Source organism: Mizuhopecten yessoensis, unplaced genomic scaffold (assembly GCF_002113885.1).
Source record: "Mizuhopecten yessoensis strain PY_sf001 unplaced genomic scaffold, ASM211388v2 scaffold11065_1, whole genome shotgun sequence".
NCBI lineage: Eukaryota > Metazoa > Mollusca > Bivalvia > Pectinida > Pectinidae > Mizuhopecten > Mizuhopecten yessoensis.
This window is the reverse complement of record NW_018408861.1, coordinates 222,960-228,959: the sequence shown is the minus strand read 5'-3', so window position 1 is coordinate 228,959 and position 6,000 is coordinate 222,960. Positions and strand designations below refer to the sequence as shown.

General features: G+C 33.1%; 1 protein-coding gene across 10 annotated transcripts in view; it reads right to left on the bottom strand.

Moving 5' to 3' along the window:
• The window catches only part of LOC110465231 (RNA binding protein fox-1 homolog 3-like), a 109,934-nt gene that overhangs the window by 39,333 nt on the left and 64,601 nt on the right, over positions 1-6,000 (bottom strand). The window lies entirely within an intron of this gene.

Here is a 6,000-nt window from a genome sequence, read left to right as displayed (position 1 = left end):
GGGGGGGTGTTCTAACCCACACACCCTAATCTGTCTGTGTATGTGTGAATGATCTGGAATGGGTGTGTCAGTAAAACAAAAGAGCTCTGAAGGCAGTGATCATTGGTCTGATGTATGATTAGTTCATTGATTAAGTAACTATTGAAATAATTGTCTAAAATCACAAATCACTACCCTTTACTGTCATAAACCGTTATAACTGTCAAGTTAGTCCATAACCAATAATTAAACAGGAAAATTCATTACACAACACAGTTAGCCTTCTGTAGGAATTGATGACTATTAAAGAATTTGTGAAAAATAATGGAATAAAATATCATCTTTTAAAATGTTTTCTTTTAAATTACTTTGGGAAGGAAAGTCTTAGGTAACACAAGAGTGGGCTAAAAATGATCAATAAATAATAATTCATATGAAATATGTATCCCCTATGTCCATAAACAATATAATAGACAGACAGTTTTTTTAGATTTATTTAGTCAAACTTCTAAGGTTATTCATCTCAACTTGGTGCCCCTTACAGATGTTGTTCCTTAACACTTAAATTATTTATATAACTCTTTGTAGACTTTTAAACATGATTCCAATTCTAGAACAATCAAAATTAAGTGTCTGAACGTATCCTGTAGTCCTTACTAACATTCTAAAATGTAGCCTAGTTACAAATTGATCATGAATTTGTTGAATTTAATACATTCTTAAAATAATACTCAATGTAATTGAAGTTTCACTGGTGCTTGAAAGTATAATATATTGGTGATGATTGCTGTAATTCTTTAACTGTGAAGTTACTTATTTTTTTATTCAAATATTAAAATTCAAAATTTACAAAAAATTCTCATTAAGTTAATCACGTGTATCACAATTATCTGAGCCCTAGCTGTCTTAATTGCACAGGTATTGACCTAAGTATAAGTAAGAAAAGAATCGATTGTATTAAATTGAATGACATAAATTCAGTCTTTACACGTAATATAGAAAAACACTGTTATAAAGAGACCATTTTACAAATCAGTTCTGCGATTAACTGCAGTGGTTTTAACCAAGACTTTGGGAATCTGGATGACCTTACCGGTAATGAACTTTGTACCGTTAATTTGATCCTACCACCATTCTCCAAGATTTCCCGGAGGCAATGTTAGCCTGCATAGTAAATTACCTTTGGAAGACCTAAAACATTTAATTCAACCTCAGGAGCATATGATAAAACGAACAACATCCCAAGAAAGTAGATGCTTGTATGTCAGTAACACCGCAATGAAAATGGCACTTATAATATGCACCAGGATGTATTACCTAACAATTTTTGTATCTTTGGACTGATAGTGCATAAACGCATCATGTTGATGGAAATTTGTATTTTTATTTGAGTGTCATTCGATCATCAACAAGAAATATTTTTCCTTTATGGGTTAAATTAATTGTTTACTTAATATCAACATGTTACATTCTACACCTCATGGGAAATCTTATGTGAATAACGTTTCAAACATACTCTTATTATTTGATCAGACAAAAAAAAGTACGGTTGCTTGAAAAATACATAACCTACAGGAACATCTCAAGTCTAGATCCTCCCTTAAGGTATTGTGGTTGAATTCATAATCTAATATAAAACAAATACCATTTACAGACAGCCTGAGAATTGTTTAAAGGTATTGCATTTGTTGGCCTCTGACAACAGACAGATGGCCAATCATAAGCTTTTCTCCAAGCAAACACATGCAGGGAAGCCCAAATATAATTATCAATTAACTAATGTTTTTTTTTATCTTTCTCTACATCACAAAGGCCTGATCACACAAAAGAAGCTATCAATACACACAAATACAAGACCAGGCACAGCTTGACTATCCTACTATAATATTATACAAGACCAGGCACAGCTTGAGAATCCTACTATGATATATCCTACTTAGTAGGCCTTTAGACTCATTAGAAGACAAATGAAGCATTAACTGAACAATGTATATATATATTTCCCAATTATAGCATTAATTCAAAAATACAGAGAGAAATTAGATTTTTATTGATTTCTGGGATTGTAATTTATGTACTCGTCATGGAGTTGATTAATCTGTTAATGAAACTGATAAACTTAGTTGTGGGTTTTGACTATTGACGAACTGACAGAACTAACACAAAACATGTTGTTCAAAACTATGACAAGTCTAACCAAGATGTCATACAGATGGACATACAGACCAACAGACAGAAACCCTCCACTATGTTGCAGGAAAATAAAAGCCTTGATAACTATTCATTCATCCTATAACATTGTTGCAATGATATGTAGAGTTTTCTATAAAATGAAATATAGACAATTTCATTACATTGATTACGATATAACCAATACCTCCAACAATGAAGTGACTTTCCCCAGAGATATAAACAGAAAGTATGAAAACATATGTTACATTCAAATACATACATGTACATTAAATATCAGGAGATCTAAACACATTTAACTCGACTGAATGAGTTATATACAGATGATGATGACCTACGCATATAAAAAGTGGTGACAGACGATATATTCAGCTACATTGGTAAAATGATAATCACCAATATTTATTCATCTTTTGGGCTATAAGACAATGTTTACGAGTTTATTTAACTATTTATGGTAAAATACACAAACCAACTTTATATGGTCTAAATGTTTGAAAGCTTATACAAAGCCTAATACATAAAACATCATCCCTACATCTGTCACTTTGTATGGTGGATCATTTATTATTTCCTGGTACCATGGTAATAATTTACACCATTTACTAATCAGTCTGGCACATATGATCCCCTGGGCCTATACCCATGGAAACAGCGGAAGCTGTGTGATGTGCTAGATAATACTAACGAAGGATGTAAACAGAACAACATGACGGATAACCTCTATCACAACAGAAAACCCAGAACACTCAAAACCATACTACGCAGCATAATATATACCAATATAATACCTGCCATTGTAGCCATGTGCAGTGTTCAGCATTATAAACAATATTTGTTAGAGACTAACAATCGGCTGACGGGCTGCAGACTAGCAGCCATGCTGGAGAACCAGCTCTGTCTATGGTGTTTATAGAAGCTACTAACCTGTAGTGGGTGATGGTGGTGCTGTACAGAACCATTGAGGTTGGACAGATGAGATGGCAAGTTTACATGCAGTTTCTTGGATTGAGATGATAGTAGAGCTACATACATGTTAATCAAGCCTGCTGCCATCACAATAAAGACATATTTCTCCTTCTCCCTCAGATGTACAGTACTCCACACTATCCACACACTGATCACAGCAGAGGCTGATTTTTGTCAGTTGCCATGGAAACCATCACTCACTGTGAGAATCTGTAGGTGACTCAATATTCTGCCTTTGCAGGCTACTCTAGAGTGGAGCGCTTCTTGTTATGGTATAGATATACTTATCTATATACTAAAGAGATTTTCAAACCAATATTTTCATCTTGATTCACAAGACTTAACATTTCCTGTGGCTCTACCATGTTAAAATAGTGTTGTCAAGGCAACCATAAACTGATTGTATGCCTATTAAAAGTATGACCATTAGATACCATTTGCAGCTTGGTTCCTGTCGATGTCATTTATGTCGGTCATATCCTGGGTGTAGTTTGCTATTTAACTGCTTTACTTATGTCTCGGTTCTGTGAGACACTATTTAATACTAGCTGATGGATATTCATTCAAACCAATAAGCCTATGTGCTTTAATACGAGGCAATTTTTAACATCTGTAGCCAAAATTGTCTAATTAAGGTTTCAAAAGAAGTGGGTTGCCGTAATTTACTTCCTTATTTCCCCATATTTTTTTTTTTATTGGAGAGATGTATTGAATTTGCCTAAAATGAGAAGGGTTATTTATTAGATTTATATTTCCCTTTAACAGCTAAAGTAGTTGTGGCATTTTTATGAACATCCCTTTTGGCTATATTAGATAATTTTTCTCCAAATTTCATTGTTATCAGCCCTGGTACTAAAGTGAACGTTCCAATCAATACATACAGCTAACCATAAATGAATAGATTCCCCTATGACTACATTTTCAATGTTCAAATATGGCTAATTTTACACGTATCAGGGTAGTATTTTGCAAAGGGATTGTCAGTCTGTGCTATTTCTAAATAGTTTTTTGTGTGCAGCATTATACAAAACCAATAACAAGACTTATTTGATGGCACCAATAATTTGATAATTCTTCTTTTGGCAGAGCTGTTTAAGATCGTTTTGGGATTCCTCGGGTCGTTTGACTCATATAGTGCAGACGAAATGCTTGGCTGTTTTTGGAATGGTTAACAAAATAGGAATTGGTTTTAGATATGAAGAAAACTTTGATCGTATCGGTTTTTTTGTACAACTCCAAATGGCGATAGCCTATATGCTTCATACTTATGCATAATCATGCATCAAAACATATCTAATGAACGATTATATGACCTTTAGTTGACACAAAAATAATAACAACTCATTTATAGGCGGTGTGAATAAATGGTGTAGGTATTTCAGACTTATAACAAGATGAAAACTACTGTTCATCTCTTTTAACAGATATTTCCCGTTCATTGTGACAACAACTAGAGAACCGAATACTAGCTTTTGAAACAAAAACTGTGTAAGGATAAAATATCTTTACAAAATATTTAATTTTGCTGGCCAACATACTTCATGAATTTCTGTTTATGCTGATTAAATATATTGTGAGCCCCTCAGACATAATATCATAACTCGTCTCACTTTTACAGTATATCTGTGAACTGAATTTGAAGCATTTAGAAATGTTTTCTAAAGTCAATTATTTCATTAAGTGTATCTCTCACGGCTCCATCCATCCTGCTTCTCTTAATCAAGAAGAAATATTGAAACATTACATTTATAATCTTCTTTCCAAACAGCTTAAATTTCCCTGCAGCAAACGTCACGTAACAATGAAAAATGAACTTTATTTCATATGATAAATAGCACGAACACAAAAGAAAGGGTTTTAGAGTAAGGGCTATAGTGAATGAATGTGTCCTACCACTGGAATGGCAAATATTACACATGACATGTTTCATAAAACCCCATTATGAACAATATCAAATATTTGAAATTGTAGTTTTTAGAAACCCAATCATATCAATCAATGAATTTGAACATGTCCAATTATTAGAAATTCCCCATATAATGTACTCCAAGGTATCTTTCTTCCTCAATTAGAAATGACCCATCCTGATGGCAGCATATAACTGATCAGGTTTGCTGTCTGAAACAGTCGTGTGACAGGTCATCAGTCTAGGTGCGTCATTAGGCATCCACCATTATAGAGCTCTAATTTCTTGTGTCAGCATCCCTATAGAAACTCCTACATCAGGAAACAGCAACATCCATGTGTTTATCATCTGATTATCTCTTTGATTGGATCAAAACCATTTAGGTAAACACTATAATAATTCATTTGTACCTTGAAAATTCAATGCTTTGATTGAAAAATGGACATTTTGAGAAACAATGTACAAATCATATTGATTGACGCTTCTATTTGAATGCCTGAATTATGTAAAGTCAAAATTCAACAGAGACTATCAAACTGTAAAAGAAGTAAACAGAAGAATGTTCCAGACCTCTAAAATACTTGCTTTTACTTTTTTTGATAGGAATATGTAATTTTATTAGTACCAGTTTTTATGGGTGAACATTAGAATGAAAATCACACGAATAAACATTGCTAAGAACAAAGAACGTTAAAATCTTATATAAGGTGATACTAATTGTACAAAACAGTGTGATATACAATTACTAGAATTATTGTCCTTGATGATCATTTTACCAGTTTTAAAATGTTGCTGCCTGCCATTTAAAACCATTCAGAACTCTCTTGTCTATGAATACCCAAAAATTTCGGTAAATCCTAAAGATTCAGTTTGAAAATTATTAGTTGAGAGTTAAGAATTAGACTACCATGCAATTAAGCTCTTTCTAATCACTTCCCGTTATACTGTTGTTTTGG